The following is a 20,955-nucleotide window of genomic DNA, read 5'->3' on the forward strand; positions in this document are numbered from 1 at the left end:
GCACCACCAGGGAAGCCCCATCTGATACATTTTTAAAAAGCAAATTACCAATACTGCCAGACAATAATGTTTATTGTGGCTCTAGTCATCCTGTATCAAGAAAAAAGTAATCGAGTCACATGTTCCAGACAAACAGGCCTCTATCAGCCACAGAAAAAGTCTTGTCCTGAAAGAGCAAATGTAATTTTTTTTTTAAAGAACAAAGCATAAGTTTTAAAATAGGAGTATAATGTGTTTACAAAAAAGATTAAGAAAATGCTAGAAAAGAATAATGAAGGATATTTTGTCATCTACTAATTCCTTTGGAATGCAAAGTTCATATCAATATATTATATTATCTCCCCATCAGTTAGAAAACATCAACCGGCTCCTGAATATCTGAAGACATTTAACAAATTAAGTACAGTAGGTTTTCATCATATTTGAATAAATAAGGACAGTAGTTGAAGAACTATTTTAAAATACAACCATCTTGGGCTTCCCTGGTGGCGCAGTGATTGAGAGTCCGCCTGCCGATGCAGGGGACACGGGCTCGTGCCCCAGTCCGGGGAGATCCCACATGCCGCGGAGCGGCTGGGCCCGTGAGCCATGGCCGCTGAGCCTGCGCGTCCGGAGCCTGTGCTCCGCAACGGGAGAGGCCACAACAGTTAGAGGCCCGTGTACAGCAAAAAAATAAAATAAAATAATCTTTGTATTCCCGGAGAAGTACTACAAAAAAACCTAGGGCCAAAAAAAAGTCCCTTCTCATATACATATAAGTTTGCAAAATATGGACCAGCATAGCATGATTAAACATACCTGTTTCAAAAAGTCTCCAGGAAAAAAGCTCACAAGCTTCCTCAAAGGAGCGGTTACAGCAGGTGTAACAAATGAAACCTGTTTTCACTAGGATTTAAAGAAACCTTCACCTTTATATTCCTTTGCAGTCAAACTTGTAACCACTCGGGGGAAAGGAGCACATGAAGGGTTAAGTACTCAAAGGTTTCAGAAAGCGAAGTGTCATCTCCGGTGAAAATACTTAACTTTGATTGTGTATACCTACAAGAGGGAGTTATAAGCTTTGCTTTCTAATTAAATTTGAAGACTGAACACATTTTTGTTCTTGCCAAGATCGGTCTTCAAATTCCTAGAGAGAAGTTAGGAGACACCTGCAGCTCAGTGAGACAGTGATCTTTCTCAATTTGATTTAAGCCTTCAATAGTCACTGCTTAGTTTCCACTCATTCCTAATATTCTGAGGAGTAAACTGGTGTCTCGGGAAAAAAAAAAAAACAAACCTGAAAATCGCCGCAGAGAAACAACTGTGACTCGAGATGAGCATCATTCTTTCCTTAATCCACGAGAATATATTTCACTTCTTTCTTTTTAATACTGAGTTCCCAACGTTTCATTTTCTTGGCTAAGCTTAGTCTAGGAAATGTCTTAAACACAGTTCTTCCCAATAACATGCCTCCTATCTTCTAAACGGCAATGGGGGTTAATGAACTTTACTATGGAAAAAAAAAAAGGACGCTAGTGGAGACAATTCAGACCCTTTCATTAAGTATATAAGGATAATATTTAGGACACAAAACACACACACTTCTAATTTATAAGCCAATGGATACTGTGATGAGGAAAACTGAGAAATTATTTCTTTTAAAATAAAAAAGACAAATCATTTTCCAGGTTCAAATTATATAATGTATATTTTATTACTCAAAACACTAACTCTCTCATCACCATTCTAAGCAGTGGCACAGACCTAAAACTACTTTCGAAGAGTAGTCTTGGCTTCCTGGAGGCACGGCCTTGGCTCACTCTGGAAAAAAGTCATGGCCTTCTACTCAGGCATGTGGCCTGCTGAGATGCCTCAATTTTCGGGAAAGAATGTCATTCCTCCCAGCTAACAGTTTAAAAGGTACAGCTCATAACACAGAATTAGGAATATTTCAAACCCTCTGATCATTATTAGTAATACTGACTGCTCAAATGATTGAGCTATTACTATGTGCTATCCTTTTGCTCAGCCCTTTGACCCACCGCCCACTGAACCCTCCAAATACCCTATGAGGAAAGTACTATTATTTTCCTCTGTTCATAATCTCTTCATTAATTTATCTGGATCATCAAAGGCTAAAAGGTCTTCTATCTCCCTGACTATATGTTATCCTCTGTACCTCTCATATGGTACTTATGTAAGTACCAATATTGTTTTCCAGGATTCCATGTGTCCGTCTTTACTGTTGCCCCAAGAGCCTTCAAGCCTTGTGCAGAGGGTTCCATAGCACAGGAAACTCTAAAAACTCGTTGAATGGGTGGTGCTTACCATCTCTTTTCCTTTCAGGGTAATTATACAACACTTTTCTCAGTACATTTTCTGTACAATTACTTATTGTATAAAATCCATATACCTATCAGAAAACACATTTTCCCATTCTATAAGAGGCTATATTTTTATCAATTTCTAGAAAGGATGATCAACTTCAAAGATTTCATTTAGCTGCAAGATAACTGAGAACAGCAGGAACTCAAGATCGATTTTCTGATTAAAAAAATATAAAAATGCTAAAATAAATGCAAATATATCTTAACTAGAAAGCTCAACCCAAAGCTAAAGATCTGCTCTTACAATAATTTAGTGGTAAGAAGTGAAATTACAAAAGATGAAGAAGATAATAAAGGCTTCTCCAAGTGAACTTTCATATTTAAATTAAAAACAAAAGTAACAACAAAAAAGGTAAGTGCTGAAAAAAAAAACCCTAAACTAAAAGAAAAGGAAGGCTTTGTGGAAAAGAAAAACTATAAACTTTGAAAAAAAGGGATAAAACACTTTTACGTTATACAGTGAAAAAATAGGGAGCCTGCCAGAGGCTGAATAGGGGAATAAGAAGCAGGAGGCCAGACTCCAAAATAGAACACATCCGACCGCAAAGCTGACAGCGCTGACAATAATAACTAAGAAGGGAGGCCATGGTTTTAGGAGGTGATGTTCTTGACAGAAAATAATCAGAAGAATGCTACACTCTTGACAGTTTGGTAATATTTGAAGATTTACTACACAGCAGAGAAGCAGACAGCAGAGCAGTGATGTGCAGAGAGCTACAGCGTCCTCAGCACCCATGCCAATAACAAGTGAGAAAATGGGGGCATCAGATGCCCAAGGGGCCAACGACCACTTCAGGAGTTCCATTTTCCTCTAGGGGGTTGTTTTATTTTACTTTTTTTTTTTTTTTTTTTTTTTTTTTTTGCGGTATGCGGGCCTCTCACTGTTGTAGTCTCTCCCGTTGCAGAGCACAGGCTGCGGACGCGCAGGCTCAGTGGCCATGGCTCACTGGACCAGCCGCTCTGCGGCATGTGGGATCTTCCCAGACCAGGGCATGAACCCGTGTCCCCTGCATCGGCAGGCGGACTCTCAACCACTGCGCCACCAGGGAAGCCCTAGGGGGTTGTTTTATTCTAAAAATGAAGGGTGTGTTTTCCAACGAGTTTTAGGCACAATACACTTAAATACACTATTTTCTGAGTCTCTTTTAGGGAAAGAAAACCAGAATGTAGGCTAAGAGGAGGGGAAAATGAGGATTGACTCCAGAGGCCTGTTTAGACCTGTTGCCTGACACAATAGGGGCACAGTGGGGGTGAGAGGCAGCTCTAGCCAGCACAGAGAGCAAGTCAGGTCAGCAAGCATGCCCAGCTGTGCAAGGGCATTCCCTGCTGCACCAGGAATTAAAAGGGAAAAAAAATCACATTACTGACACATTTTCTCATTAAAATGCCATTTGCAGTTGCCGGCCAGCTCTGAGACAAAGTATCATGTATTAAAACCAGTCCCATATTCCCATTCTTTACATATTACAGTCATGTAACAATAAAAGCCAACTCTGCCTTAGTGGGGAAAGGCAAGAAATATTGACAGTAAACTCAGGAATAAGAAATGTATGTCCACTATTGCCACCACTATTTACTTAACGTTGCCTAGGAAGTGTAATCCAACACACTTAAAACAAAACAATTGGACACATGAGAATTAGAAAAGAAAAGGTAGGATTATCTCACACTACAAATAAATGCCTTGAAAGCCAAGTGAAAAACTACTGCAAACAATAAAAGATACCAGTAGCCTTCATCCATACAAATAAATATACACAATTTTAAAATCTAATGGAACAAAAGACATGACTTAAAACAGCAACAAAAAGACAAACTACTTAGAAATGTGAAAAACTTGCATGAAGAAAATATTTAAACACTCCTGAAAGATCGAAAAACATACTTGAAAGAAAAGAAATGATGGTGTTCTTGGATAGAAATACCTGGTATCATAACAATGTCAGTCCTTCCTAATTTATTAATTTATATCAATCCCCATGAAATACTACCAGGTTATTGTTATTTTTCTTTTTCTGGAGCTAGATAATTTCACGACTGTGAGATTGGTGCATGCATTATATACAAATCAAATAACCATAAAAAACGTCCAGGAATCAGATCCAAGTACATATAAAAATCTACAGACTTCTACATTTTGCTTTTCTTTTTTACCTCATTAATATAACCTGAATTTGAACTAAGCAGGAATCACTGAAATCGACTGAAACACACTGAATATACAAAAATCATGAATTCATAATGATATGCAATGATAAAGACAACAAGAAGGAAGAAAAAGATTCACTCCTACCATGACCATCACCCATTAATTATCACTGGAAATTTCAAGGAAACTAACTCCTTCCTCTAAAAGTTATCAATTCCAACTTTTCTAAATAAACTCTAAGGTAACTGGGTAGCCCTAGTGAGGAAAACTTCGTTTACAGAAGAAAACCAACTGATAAATAGAGAAAGGGGAAAATTCTAATATATAACTCCTGTTTGTAACACCTAACAAGATAACTGATTCAGGAAAAGGTAAATGGATGAAACTATTAGATGAACAGTTGATGAGAATCTTTATTTATTTATTTATTTATTATGTATTTATTTATTTTTGGCTGTGTTGGGTCTTCATTGCTGTGCACGGGCTTTCTCTAGTTGCAGTGAGTGGGGGCTACTCTTCGTTGCAGTGCACGGGCTTCTCATTTTGGTGGCTTCTCTTGTTGTGAAGCATGGGCTCTACGTGGGCGGGCTGCAGTAGTTGTGGCCCCCAGGCTCTAGAGCACAGGCTCAGTAGTTGTGGCACAGGGGCTTAATTGCTCCACGGCATGTGGGATCTTCCAGGACCAGGGCTCGAGCCCGTGTCCCCTGCATTGGCAAACAGATTCTTAACCACTGCGCCACCATGCAAGTCTTGATGGTCATCTTTAGAATGAAGGGATAACACTGAACCCAGTGTCAATCAGATGTTAGGTGCCTTCAGAAGTGATACAATATGAAATATGAAACAGATGGCCTATGAAGCATTCCATCAAAAACATATATCCAGGGCTTCCCTGGTGGCGCAGTGGTTGAGAGTCTACCTGCTGATGCAGGGGACACGGGTTCGTACGCCGGTCCGGGAAGATCCCACATGCCGCGGAGCGGCTGGGCCCGTGAGCCATGGCCGCTGAGCCTGCGCGTCCGGAGCCTGTGCTCCGCAACGGCAGAGGCCACAACGGTGAGAGGCCTGCGTACAGCAAAAAAAAAAAAAAAAAGAAAAACATATATCCAAAACCTAATTTAGAAGCTAATTTTCTGCTTATAAGAATGATGAAGGATAGTGGATCATGTTAAACAACAAATGAAGAAGAAACAAGATTTTCAGTTTCCTCAACCAAACAATTGAATCGAAAATAAATAAATAAATAAATGTGTGGGAGATAGCCTGGTCTTGACTAAAAGAGGGGTCAGAAAAACAGGCACATTTAGATTCTCAAGGTCATTAGTAATCAGGAAATGCAAATTAAAACTACAATGAGGCATCACTTTATACCTTTTTGAATGGTCAAATAATAATAAAAAAATACTGAAAATAATAAGCATTGACTAAAATGTGGAGCAAACCGAATTCTCATATATTGCTTTGGAAATGCAAAATGGTACAGCCACTCTGGAAAACAGTTTGCAGTGTTGTAAGAAGTTAAACGTGCATTTACCATGTGACCCAGCAAACCTAGATAAATACTCCTGGACATTTACCCCAAAGAAAAGACATATATCCACACAAAACCTACTGTGAATGTTTATATTAAGATTTATTCATAATCACCCAAAATAACCCAAATGACAAACATTCCAAATGTCCATCCACTTGTGACTGGATAAACAAACTGTGGCAACAACCATCATCCATATGCTGGAATAGTGCTCAGCAATGAAAAAGGTACAAGCTATGATAAAGGGAACAACAAGACCAATTTCAGAATAATTATGCTAAGTGAAAGAAGCTAGACTTAAAAGGTTAGACACTGCATGATTCCACTTACAGGATATTCTGGAAAAGAAAAAACGATGGGGACAGATAAAAATATCTGTTGTTTCAAGGAACTGTGGTAACAGGGAGGGAATAGACTAAAAGGCGCACGAAAGAACTTCTTGATTATGCTGGTGGCTACACAAATAGATAGATTTGTCAAAATCCATAGGATTGCACACCTAAAAGTAGTAAAATTTGCTGAATATGAATTACATCTCAATAAACCTGAACTTTAAAAGAGAGCGAGAGAGAGAGAAAGGGAGAAGGGCCTAGGAAACATAACAACAAATGCAATATATGGAATTTGTTTGAATTCTGATTCACACAAATAACTATGAAAAAATATTTTTAAAGCAAACTGGAATACCTAATTGTGGCCTGAATATTAGCTGAAACCAATAAATTATTTTACATTTTGCTAGATGGAACAATGACAAAATGGTTATGTTCTTTTAAAGCCCATATTTTATATTTTTAAGAATAGCGTTTAGGGGTAAAATGACATGCTTTATAACATCCAGACAAAAACCTAAGAGACACATTTAAAAACTGGCAACATTTGTATAATTCTAGCACCCAGGTGAGGAATATATGACAGTTCATTATAAAAAAGAAACAAGCTAGTCATATAAGCAACTCTATTTTGTGTATATTTGAAAATGTTTATAATTAAAGATTAAAATAATAGCAAACATTTGTTGAGCATTTATCCCGTGTCTGGCAATGTTTTAACTACTTTACAGGTTAACACATTTAATGCTCATTGCAAACCTAAGTACAATTATAATCCCCCTTTTATACATGAGAAGGCTGAGATCCTCTAAAGTTTAAAAATTGTCCCAATATGAAGTAACCAGTAAGATTCAAGCAGGCTCAGCCTACATTCTTAACCACTTCTAAGTCATAATATAGGTTACAAGGTCTGCTTATAATCTGTCCATATTATTTCTCTTAAATCAGTTATCATGTTGACACATTCAGCTATATATCTTCATGCTCATCATTTTTTTAATTCTGTGATTTCACACTAAAGTAGAAAAACCATACCATCTGCAATTCTCTAAACTGTAACAACAGGCCTAGTTAGATTATGGAAGAAACAAAACGTGAAAGTTAATTTCGCATATAATTTGGAATAAGATAAATCCATTTGAACTACTACTGTTTTTTGCCAGGAGAATGATTTAGTAAGTGATAAAACTGATTTACTCCACTGGTTCCTTTTCAGTTTCATATGCATACCTTCAATTGCATTTTCCCATCTGCGTTTTCTATTACTGAAACGAAGAAGTGTAGTACACCATAAAACTATCCTGAACAGACTCATGAATATTTAGTAAGATGTTTTTGTATAGGTACGGCTAATCACTGTCAGCTGAAAAAAATGGGAAATGGCAAAGAATTTGTCAACCCATGGACTTTTACTTCTCCCTGTCTTTTTTATCCTTGGGAAAAAGTATAAACTCTAAAATCTAGCAAAATCAAAGTCATAGCAAAGACTAATGTTTCTCTTTCTGGATTTGTCTCCACCGACAGGAAGTTAAAAATAACACAGGGTTGTACGTGTGATCCTTCTCTGAGGTACATCTCCAAGAGGAATATTTAAAAACAAGATTATGGAGGGATTTGATTTACACATGAAAGTTTAGCCAAGACACATTGATCTAGGGAATAATTTGGGGTGATCCTAACAGCAGTTGGCTTTTAGCGGCCAAAAAAGTTAATCAACTAACATTTTGGGAAGTTAAATACAGCTCCTTTTTCACTGAAAAGGGAACACAATGATAAAATCAAATCACTCAGCACCAAAACTCAAAGCTATAAATGAATTCTTATTTGAATGGAGGGTTATGACTTTTTTCCTCATACTTATTACCTACTCATCAGGAAATACACTCTAGGAAAATATTATTTAATTCAGATTACATAAATTAGCCAACACTTTGTTCTTCTTCAGATAAGAAAAATGTTATATTTAAGAATGAAATGTCTTCATAAATTTTATTAGATTTCTCCTTTGTATCCATGACCATTTTAAAGGGAGAAATCAGTTACCCTTTGTATTAATTTTCTATCACTGCTATAACAGATTACTACAAATTTAGTAGGTTAAGCAAACACAAATTTATAACCTTAAAGTACTGTACGTCAGAAGTCCAGAATGAGTCTCAGCAGACAAAAATCAAGGTGTCAGCAGAGCTGCATCTTTTCCAGAGGCTCTAGAGAAGAATCTGTTTCTCTGTTTGTTGAGGTTTCTCCCTGAATTCAGTCCTTAGAGGTTGTAGAACTGTCTGCAGTTTCTTGCTGGCAATCAGCTGAGGCCCATTCCCAGCTTTAGATGCCACTACATCCCTTGGTTCACAGCTCCTTTCCTCCATTTTCTAAGCCACCCATATAATCCAGGATTACTTCCCCAGTTCATGGTCTCTAACCTTAATCACATCTGCAACATCCCCTTTGTCATGAAAGAGAACATATTCACAGGTTCTGGGGATCAGACAGTGGACAACTTTGAGGGACCATTACTCTGCTTGTCATACCTTTTGATACTACAACATCAGAATCTGAATTAAATTTCTGCTTGCCCAATATAACCTTTCAGACATTCTTGCCTGGGCTGCATGCATCAAGCACCTGGTAATACTGAGAGCAGGTAACAAGGCAGTGGATAGTGGGGCCATTTCAATCACTGAATTTTTTCCAAACCTTCTCACCAACAAGAACCATAAAGAAGCCATTAACCAACCTGCGTTCCTTACCAAATTATTACTCTTTAAAAAGTATTCAAAGGCATAGGTGATTATGGTCAATTCCGGACTTCTGATCACCGAAAATGTTAAGCATCACCAGGCTGACCTTACAAAATTTCATGCAAACACAAAGAAGACTGTTGCTTTAGTTGATTCTCATATGTATGCTACATAAAGGTACAGCTGCCACTAGCTTTCTTGAAACATTGAAATCATCACTAAATCCACTGCCCACTAAGATTCTCATGAACTGGCATGGAAAGATATTTCACAGCTGCCAGTATTCAATCCCTCTGGCATTCTTGAAAATCAAAACATCAGTTTTCAAGTGTAATAAATCAGTTTCTTCTATGAGAGGAACAGCAGCCAAAAATTAAATTAGGTGTGTCTTCCTAAAATTAACAGCACTGGGAAACTGCCAAAGTCATTGTATATAAAATTCCATTATCATTGTGGTATTTTTCTCCCTCTACAGGTGGGAGGGTGAAACAATTTTCATTTCTGCCTAATTTTTGTCACTTAGCTGTCTTCCAGTCAGGATTCCATCCCACATCCCTTTTTACTTTCCCAACATACATTTATTTAATGACTCCTGGGAGCCAGGCACAGTTCTGGATATTAGAATTTGACAAACTCAAAGATAAGATAAAAATATTTCATGAATATCTCGAAAAAGGTGACAGAGGAACTGGTGACTTTCTGAAACGTCTACACCTTCAAAAAGCAGATCCTAACTGGACAGCTGCATGTAAATCAATGAAGTTAGGACACACCCTCACACCATACACAAAAATAAACTCAAAATGTATTAAAGACTTAAGTATAAGACATGAGACCAAAAACCTCCTAGAAGTTAACATAGGCAAAACATTCTCAGACATAAATCATTGTAATATTTTCTTAGATCAGTCTCCCAAAGCAAAAGAAATAAGAGCAAAAATAAATGAGACCTAATCAAACTTACAAGTTTTTGCACAGCAAAGGAAACCCTAAACAAAATGAAAAGACAACCTGTGGACTGGGAGAAAACATTTGCAAACAACACGACGGACAAGGGCTTAATTTCTAAAATACACAAACAGTTCATACAACTCAATATCAAAATGAACAACCCAATTAAAAAAGAAAAAAAAAGAAGCAGATCCTAAAAAACATGGATTTCTAAAATCTAATCAGGAGTCGGGGTTGCTACAATGGGCATTTCTTGACCAAAGCTCCAATTCAGACCTACTTGCCTTTCCTGAAATAGTGGTAACTTTTGTAATAACATCTGAGAGCCAAGCATTTGCCATTAAATTTTCTGTCTTCAGTATCAGATGGCCCACAAGCTTGTGGGAGCTTTGTTCAGAAGAAATATCTTTCCTTTGTGCTGAAGAATAGCCAAAGATTCGGAGGTTAAACTATATTCTCCTGATTTCTCCCCAAACAAACACGCTGTCTATTTTAAAAGCCAAGGCAGGGTCTTCCCTGGTGGTGCAGTGGTTGAGAGTCCACCTGCCGATCAGGGGATGGAGGTTCGTGCCCCGGTCTGGGAGGATCCCACATGCCACGGAGCGGCTAGGCCTGTGAGCCATAGCCGCTGAGCCTGCGCGTCCGGATCCTGTGCTCCGCAACGGGAGAGGCCACAACAGTGAGAGGCCTGTGTACCGCAAAAAAAAAAAAAAAAAAGCCAAGGCAATAAAAATATTTAATTTGATGACAAAATGAGGATTGAATAAAGATTATATTAAACTGGCCCACTGGTGGAAGAGTTCAGATGTCTAATGCGCCCTGTAGGCACCTTTAAACACAGGATTAAATCTTTAATAAGACCTTGAAAAAACAGTGAATTTCTGTGGTCGTGAGGGAGATCCAGGGCCTCAAGACATACCAGCATTACTACATATGGTTTAGAACCTGGTCTGATACATGATTACAAAATGAAGAGAATTCTAAGAAGAAAATAAAAAGTAGGGTAAAAATTCAAAAAGACAGAATCAAATAAAAAATGTACAACGTATGCTATTAGTAGTAATGTCAAATATGGCAGGAATCCCAAGCAAAATGAAAGTAGGCTACAATAAATTATTAAAAAGCAGAGATAAAAAAATTGGAAGTTTGGGATTGACATATACACACTACTATATTTCAAATAGATAACCAACAAGGACTCACTGTACAGCACAGGGAACTCTGCTAAATATTCTGTTATAACCTAAAGGGAAAAACAATTTGAGAAAGAGTAGATACATGTATATGTATAACCGAATCACTCTGCTGTATACCTGAAAGTAACACAACATTGTTAATCAACTATAATTCAATATAAAACAAAAGTAATAAGAAAAGAGAATGTGCCAAAGAAAAAGCAGAGATAGCCAGTGTGGCTCTTAAATATACAGTTATACACCATTTAACAGACAACATATTTAAAATACAAAAAGACTGAAAGAAAGGAAAATACGCACCATGTGGAAAATTAGATACAATACTTATCTGGCTAGATATTAAGGCTTATTACAAATCAGCAATAATGATAAAATATACTGACTTAGAAATTGCCCAACAGACCAGGACAGAAGAGACAGCCCAGGAGCAGATCTATGTTACATGGAAAGTCAATGTGGACAGAGGGTACATGGCAGATGAGCTTCCAAAAAGAGACTACATGGGCTTCCCTGGTGGTGCAGTGGTTAAGAATCCACCTGCCAATGCAGGGGACATGGGTTCAAGCCCTGGTCCGGGAAGAGCCCGCATGCCGCGGAGCAACTAAGCCTGTGCACCACAACTACTGAGCCTGCACTCTAGAGCCTGTGAGCCACAACTACTGAGCCTGCATGCCACAACTACTGAAGCCCACACGTCTAGAGCCCATGCTCTGCAACAAGAGAAGCCACCACAATGAGAAGCCCACACACTACAATGAAGAGTAGCCCCCGCTCGCCACAACTAGAGAAAGCCCACGCAGAGCAACAAAGACCCAACATAGCCAAAGATAAGTAAAAATAAAATAAATTTATACAAGAAAAAAAAAACAGACTACAAATGCTACTGGGGAAATTGTATTCATCCACACAATGAAAAACATAATTAGATTCCTACCTGACTCATACTTAAAAATATATTCCAGACAAATGATAGATTTGAATGTAAAATGAAAAAATGTTTAAACTAAAAAGAAAATACAATGAAAAATGTTTAAACTGAAAAGAAAATATCGGAAAATATTTTCTGTCCTTAAGATTAGAAAAGAATTCCTAAGCAAGATGCCCTCCACTAAAAAGGAAACCCACAAAATGCAAGTTAAAACAATGATAAATTATTTATCTCAAAAGTAGCAGCATCAAAAGTCTCCATTAAATAAAAAATGGCAGAAAATAGTTGAACTTTATACAACCAACAAAGGAATATTATCTTGAAAATATAATGAAATGCCACATATTAATAAGAAAAAGACAAATGACCTAATAGAAAAAAGACCAAAATATCTAAACAGAAAATTTAAAGGCCAAATACGTAGTGAAACATGTACTTCTAGCTATGGAGCTACTGAGTGTTGGGGTACTTTTCACTCATTTACAATTTCCATTCAGTTGTTGTACTGTCTGGGCCCACTAGTCCACATGAGGATATCTACATGCCAGCTATTCACACCTCAATGACCACACCTGATTAAAGGCAGTGATGATGTTAGTATACCCAAGTATCATCTAAATAATCTATTCAAACATTTTCCACTTACATTTATCAAATGAATTTATAAAATTTTACATTAAAGTATCGGATAAAAAGGACACAATATCACCTTCCTCAACAGAGGGACTGAATTAAACTTATATTCTCTCATTTTTAGAATAGCAAATGTATTCAGCTCAGAGTGACTGCATGAAGCAAAACTGTCATAAACACATGCAGAGTGCCAGCACTATTAAACTGGTAACACCTTAAAACACCACTTACCTTTATATACCTGACCTAATTGGATTTCAAAATCATAGGGGAAAAGTCAGTGTATTTTAAAGCACCAAATTAATTAATGGTTTAAAATAAGTTTTAGGCTATCTACAATAAATGATTTAGAAAGGATGAAGGTACTTCTGCTAATCAAAATATTATATATATTTTTTGTAACTTCAAGCCTGAAATAATTTGTAATAGTCTTCCTAAAGTTTGAAAGGGCAAATGTCACTGACTTTCCAGTACCTTGTCATATCACTGCAAAATGACCTAAAATAACATTTCTAAATGAAAGCTATGTCTTTCGATATGAATCAATATTTTTACAAAACTCATCTAAATAAATATATATTTTTAAAATCCCTAAGTAGATTTTGATGTCATTAAATACCATTTAATGTAATATTGCAAAATTTTATCTGAAAACAAATAAGTGAAATTAAACTAAAAATGCATCATTCCTTCAAAGAATGAAGAAAGCATTAAACATTCTGAAACTACTTGGGGTGGTAAGCAACCATAATACAATGGAGTCCAATTATAAGAACTTACAGGTGATCCTAACATCTTAACATTATGTAAAACACATGCCTTAAGCAACTGAACTATGGCTCTCACAGGAACATTTGAAATGCACTAAGATCAAAGAGGAAAATCATGAACTCAGAAAGCTTAAAATGTAAAACCAACGTGAAGAACATGGCCGTAAACTTGTATACTCACATTTTCAAATGGGTAAACTTAAGTAAAATAAATTTAAATTAAAGTGGAAGTTATGCTTTAAAGTTTTTAGTAGACATATTTCCTAAATGATGCATAACTCCATTTCAGAAAACAAGGAAATCTCTGAACTTCTTCATTTATGAATGAAATAATGTTATTTTAATGCCAAGTTTAAATGCATAAGGCTTTTAATTTAAACTCTATAAATAACTGACCCACATATTTTACAACAGGCTCAATGCCTAGTGAAGTTGTAGGTTCAAAAATGAGAGAAAAGCAAACACTAAAAATGAATGATATCATCTATCAATGAGCATGCACACCCCATAAATTTAATCTCAGATATACTAATACCTGGTCTTATAAACAATACATAAATAAATATATGAGCCTTGACTAACAAAATAATGAGATTCTTGTTCTGGACTCTTAGATGGAATAAAGTAGAAGATATAACCTTTTAAAATACTATATAAAGTAATGTGGGTACTTTTTTAAACCGAGGTATATTATACCTCAGTTTATTTGTTTGTTAAATAAAAAGCACAGATATATTTAGTATGTTTAGTTTTAAAAATTGTATACACTGGTGTAACCACCACCCAAAACAAAATATTAAGTAGAGAAAATGTCCATCTCCCATAAAATCCCCTTTACCTCCTTCTATTTAATTCCTCTCCTCCCCAACACAGGTAAATGTGGTTGATTTTTTTTAACAAAGCAAACAGAAGTAGACATCTAAATATCTCAATTGGCAACTTATTGAATTGAAATTGTCATTACTAACAAATGTTTGATCTCATTTAGAAGTGTTTTCAGAGTCTGAATAGTGACAAACTTTCATCTTTTAAATGTTTGATTATTGAGAAAAATTTCCAAAGTCATTCATAAATAAGTCTGAAAAAAAGGTAATTACAGAGAAGGAAAAGGAGGTAACACAGTCCAGACACCTAAGTGCCAAGCGCTGGGCTAACCATTTTAGACTAATGCTCTCATTTGCTGTTCACAGCAATCCTGAGAGACAGTTATGATTATCTTTATTTTGGAAATGAGGAAATTGAGATTCAATAATGTTAAGTAATTTGCCCAGGATTCCTCATTTGTAGACCCAGGATTCAAGTTCAGTTCTTGTCCTCCAAAAGAGATGCTCTTGTACTAAACTCCAAGGAGACCCTTTACAGTGGTTAATACTGTTTGGAGGGAAAATGAAACCTCAGGACTTCCTCGCTTTCTGTCTGAGCTTTCAGTACACTTACCCAGCTGTGTGGTAACGGAAGGCAAGCCAGGCAGCAGCAGAATCTAGGGAGATGGACAAATGCCTGTCCTGGGAAAAGTCAGACCTACCTGAAGCAGTTCATGAAAAACCGGGCTTCTAGGAGCAAACCAGAGCAGCAGGTCCATCTTCCTGAAGCTGATGCGAGTCATCCACAGGCAGGACTCTTAAGAGCGCTGGTGAGGGGTTTCACCCCACTATCTCCAGCAACATGACCAAAGGTATGCAAGTGCTTGTAGATTTCAAGAGAAGCTTCGTATTCCTTGGGGAGGTAATTCAAACCAACTCAATAAAGACAAGATGATGACAGCTGACAACCCTGGCCACCCATGGTGGCCCAGGGAATGGTGACAATGCCAGGTTTTTGTTTCGTTTTCTCAATATTTTTCTGCTATGAGGGCACAGTGGGCAGATGGAAGCACATGACAACCATGGGTAATTTCAGCTGGGTGAATCTGTAAAACTAGTTCCTTGAGAATGGATAAGCTCGAAAAGCCAGATACATTCCATTACAAGAGGATATTCTGCTTTGCAGAATACCTAACAAAATATTCCTAAGTACAAATTTGAAACTTACTATGTTCCTTTCAAAATGTCTGATGTAGGCGGTCAAAGATCAAAAAGGAAATGTTGGTTTGAATGCTTCCTTATTTCTTCCAGTGAGTTTGACCAGATGGTAGGCAAGATAGATGACCAATGCCTTACAGAATCTCTGAGCATTTTTGAAAGGATTGTCAATAACCAGGTTTTCAGCAATGTCACCATAATTCTTTTCTTAAATGAGACAGACTTGCTTGAGGAGAAAGTGCAAATGTTGAGCCCCAGAGATTATTTCTTAGAATTTGAAAAGGATTCTCACTGCTTAAGAGACATCTAAAAGCTCCTGGGGGAATGTTGCTGTTAACAAATGCCAGGACCAGCAGCATAAGCTCTTATACCAGCACCTCACAGTACTATCAACATGGAAACACCCGCCTTATTTTCCAAGATGTGCCAGGTACTATTCCTCATGACAACTTTAAGCATCTTATTCTACAGTGATGCACAAAAAAAAAAACTTGTTATTCTAATATCTTCTAGTGTTTTTATTTTTTTTAATTTATTTATTTTTGGCTGCATTGGGTCTTCGTTGCTGTGCATGAGCTTTCTCTAGCTGCAGCAATCGGGGGCTACTCTTCGTTGCGGTGCATGGGCTTCTCATGGCAGCGGCTTCTCTTGCTGTGGAGCACAGGCTCTAGGTGCATGGGCTTCAGTAGTTGTGGCATGCGGGCTCAGTAGTTGTGGCATGCGGGCTCAGTAGCTGTGGCTCACGGGCTCTAGAGCGCAGGTTCAGTAGTTGTGGCGCACAGGCTTAATTGCTCTGCAGCATGTGGGATCTTCCTGGACCAGGGCTCGAACCCGTGTCCCCTGCATTGGCAGACGGATTCTTAACCACTGCACCACCTTGTGAGGTGGTAACTCATTGTAGTTTTGAGTTGCATTTCTCTAGAATTAGAAAAATCTTGATTCTATGCTTAACTTCTTGGAAATCTTAGTCCCTCATCTGCAGACTTTGGTTTGTGGCTGAAACCTGCTGAATAACATAATCTGCAAAGTTCAGGCTTTGATCTGTTTCACTATGGCTATGATTTCAGTTAAGTGGTAATCTCCTAGCAGACCTCAAACTAGGTAAACTTCAGGCTTTAAATTTTTCCACTTTTAAAACTGAATACTCTGTTGGTGCCAACTACTGGCATCCTGAAATACTGTAGGTATGAGGTTAAGGACAAGCAAAACAAGCAAGATTAAGATCTTTCCTCTGCCTTACATCTGTTACATATCTTTATGGTGGCCTCCTACTTTGAAAAAGATATTGGAAAAAAAATTGATCTAAGGAATGACATTCTCTAAGTTTACACAGATCTAGCCTTCATGTTTTTTAAACTGCTTGTACACCCACCTCACCTTGTTTTTGAATTCTGTGGTTTTTGAAGACAACATTCTCAAGGTTTTAAAGTTTATACAAGGATTTCTGGTATGACGCTAATTAAGGGTTTGCAAGTGGTACCAAAGAGCCAAAGGTACATGAATGCCATATATAATATTTTGATCAAAAGGAAAGAGTGGAAAAGAATTTGCCTTTTTCATATTTAATTATTATATAATTAATGTACCATATGTAGAACATTCTGGCCATAACAGCAACTAAAAACTGCAAGCAACTTCATAATAGAATGGTCTAAATAAATATATACTTTCCATAAACATTTTTTAAAAATAAAAAAATCAGATGTCACTATATTTTAATAAAGCTAATTTTCTTAGCATCAACTTCTACAGTGGAAGAGATGTAAGGTAATATGTGTTGACCTTGTAATTTTTTAAATGAGGAAACTAAAGTAGAAGACAGTGAACAGTTAAAGTGGACATAAAATCCACTCTCTCTTTTCCAAGTCTGGGTTCCTCTCCAAGTTTTCTGGGAAAACTCATTCACAGTTTTCAAACATCTTTAGTCTGAATGCTTTTCTCAAAAGTAATCAAATGCATAGATTTGGTATAAAAACAGATCAAAGCAGAGGTGTTCGGGTAGAAGTTGTTGGGGAACCACAAATTCCAGTCTATACCCTCGCCCTCCCCAGTCATATTTCCAGGAATCCCTAAGATTTGGTGGAATACAGTTAGAAAACCATATGCTTTATACCATATCAACTCATAAAATAAATCTGGAAGATAGCCAAGTATTAAAATGTGAAAAAAAAAGTTAAACATCAATACAAAAGGCAAATTACAATTTAATATAACAATCTGAGAACTGTCCCAAGTTAGCTCATGATTATGCACCAAATGAATGAGGCTGAAAATGGGCACCCATAAGGGTTCAGGAAAGGAAGAGTCACAGTATGCTGGGTGTGGTCTGGAGTAAGTTACCAAAGAGAGCACTGGGAGGCAGGAGGTAGACGGAGCCCTGGGTGAACAGCTGGAGTCGGTCAAGTGGAATAAACTGGAGCTTTGTTTTCCCTAGACACTTCAAGGATAAAGTTAATGGCAGGAGTTGAGGTCTGCTGGAATAAAGATATAAAATGACCACATCTATCACTCCTGAAGTCAAGAAAACCTCCCTAACTGTACATGCACAGGAAGGCTCCTTGGGGGGTCAAAAAGGGAGGGGTTGTCACCCCATAACAGGTGGCGTCAACCTCCCATAGGCCTCTGCACTGGAATCCATCTTAAAAAAAGATGTGCATGCATACTGGGGAGGGCCCTAAGACAGGTCAGATGTGGGAAAAGAAGCAAGATAATTGGCCAGAGGAGAACAAAGACCCAGAAGAACTGCCCTTATATAAATGATTTCACTGCCTCTTTACCAGGTTCCTCCTCAATAAGGAAGACGCCCACACCCTTTCTCTCTGGGTGTGTATTCCTGCTTTGCTTCTGTAAGAAACTGCTTCTCGGCGTGCCCTCCCACATGTTGTGTTGTGCTAATAATAATAAACTTTGTACCTGTTTTTACGGTTTTTGCCTCCTTAAGACATTCTTGTTTTTCAATGGGGGCAAAAGCCAGGGCAACTTTGCTTCTAGCCTCTAGCCCCTGGTGGACTAGCAGTTAGGATTCCTGGTTTTCATCCAGCCTTGCCAGGTTCAATTCCTGGGCAGGGAACTAAGATCCTGCTTCAAGCCACCACTCACTGCTGTCTCCCCAAGATCAACTTCACTTTTAAGATATGTGTAGTATTTAAATAAGAGGAGAGTAGTAGTGAAAGAGGAAGAGGTAAGGGAAGTTAGCATCAGCAATAGCACTGGAACAAGAAAGAACAATATAATTTCAGCAAAAGTAAGTAGACCAACTAAGCTCAAAGGATGGGCTGGGGAAGCTGAAAAAGGTGAAGTTAAACCCAGAAATATATGTTGAGCTAGACTATGTCAAGTTAATGAGTTCTGATTTTATCCTGCAGGCTACAGGGAATTACTGAAGGTTTCTGAATCAAGGTAGCAATATGATCAAAGTGTTTTAGGAATTTTATTGAAACAGTGGTGTAAAGATATTCTAGGAAAGAAAAAATTGGAGAAGAAAGATCAGTTAGGAGGCTATTTGCAGACATCCATGCATGATGACGATCAAAACCAGGTTAAAAGCTGAAAGGACAAATATATCAATCAGGAAGTAAGATTTGAAAGGACTTAGAAAGTTACCTGTCATTCCAGATATTAAAAAAATAGTCTAGATATTTATCAGAGATCTTGTAAAGAGGATGCATATCTCAGATGATAATTGAACTATATGACCTCTAAGGTTCCTCTCCAGTTCTGAAATTAAAATTCTATGTAATAGACTGAATATGTTGATAAGGGGTGGGCGTGGGTAGGAGCCCAACAAAAATTAAAAATTTAAAGCTTGGTGACTACATAAATGATGGATATCATTTCTAAGATGAGACATGTATTACTGACTATTCCAAAAAAGAAATAAAAAGTAGGCCCGATTCCTTTTAAAACACTGAAATAATTTAAGCCAAAAAATTCAAGTAGCATATTATGGTACATAATCCTCTAGGGTCAAGTGCTTCTAATGATTTAATGATACACATTTTCCCAGGCTATACATCAAGGAGATACCTCAGAAGAAAGTGAACTGGGTTGTTATCAGTGCTGATATAAAATAGAGCAAAATCATTTAACATTTGGTCCTTTCAACCAGCCACACAGGCACTCAACAGTAGGCAAATTACCCTGAGTTTGAATGAGAACAACATAGATACTTTATAGTTTGGACCTTTCATATTTATATTTTTTTCATTAGTTCATTGGTCTCCTGAGGGCAGCATTATATTGCTTCATTTTCTTTGTAACTCTGCATAGCACTTAATCTACACATTCTATGCAAAAGAAGAGTGACTAATTCATGTTCAATTTTAGTTCACTATTATCTCTAGATCTTTTTTCACTTATTAAACTTATAGTGTGTCATTCTCATTTTCTACATTTATAGCTTATTATTATTCTGAAGGGTACTTCCCGGAATATGCCCCCAATTAAATTTACTATCAAATTTTCTCATCTCTTTTTCAATTTATAAAAGTGCTTTGAATTCTACATTTAGCCTGAAGTATTCCCAGTGTGATCTACAAGTACCATCATACTTCTTATGCTGACAAGTTATAATCAGCAAATTTCATCGTCAGGTTCTTAATTCCTTTATCTAAATTGGATCATACAAATTTTATACATCAGTTATTTGTGAGAAATTATTTTCCATGTTTACAAAGACTTCAACAACAGTATCTCACTTTATATCCCAGAAACATGTAAAGGAAAAATTATTCCTGGGATTTGCCAAACACCTGGGATTGTGATACCAAGACCTTGCCCAGCACTACTTAAGAAATGCCAGTTATCTCATCAGAAAGAAAACTGTCTACTAGGGGAATACAACAGTGAACTGATCCACTGAACAGAGTACTGAAGCTATGTTCCTGAAGACCTTTCAAGAAATAATAGATCAGGATAGACAATTATTTAGACATCATCTGTCATAATTTAAAAGACATATATCAAGGTTTCTGACATAATTCTAGCTCATTAAAACTTTCTGAAGAATAAAATCTGCAGAATACCAATAAATGGTAGAGTAATTCCACCTTTCTTTAGATTTCAGGAGCAAATGATAGCTGTGAAAACCCCTGAAGTTCTGTCCTTAATTATATTAATTATAAACAGCGACATCATTAACACATGTGAATTTAAATTTATCTATCACTTGAAAGTCCTGGTTTAACACATTTACAAGTCAAGATACAGAATAAATTCTCTAAGTATTACAAGGCAATGCCGTTATAATGTGAGGATTGTACATAATGATGCCAATTTACTAGGTTGAAGAGGACATTACTGCAATTTAACCAGTCATTATAAACCATGGTCTCATTT

At 37.1% G+C, this 20,955-nt stretch overlaps 1 protein-coding gene and 1 pseudogene across 2 annotated transcripts in view; one reads left to right on the plus strand and one right to left on the minus strand.

The window, feature by feature from the left end:
- The window catches only part of CTNNA2 (catenin alpha 2), a 1,200,774-nt gene that overhangs the window by 1,122,827 nt on the left and 56,992 nt on the right, over positions 1 to 20,955 (minus strand). The window lies entirely within an intron of this gene.
- On the plus strand, positions 15,080 to 16,092 carry LOC101282890 (guanine nucleotide-binding protein subunit alpha-13-like; annotated as a pseudogene).

The sequence above is a fragment of the Orcinus orca genome, chromosome 13 (genome assembly GCF_937001465.1).
Source record: "Orcinus orca chromosome 13, mOrcOrc1.1, whole genome shotgun sequence".
Lineage (NCBI taxonomy): Eukaryota > Metazoa > Chordata > Mammalia > Artiodactyla > Delphinidae > Orcinus > Orcinus orca.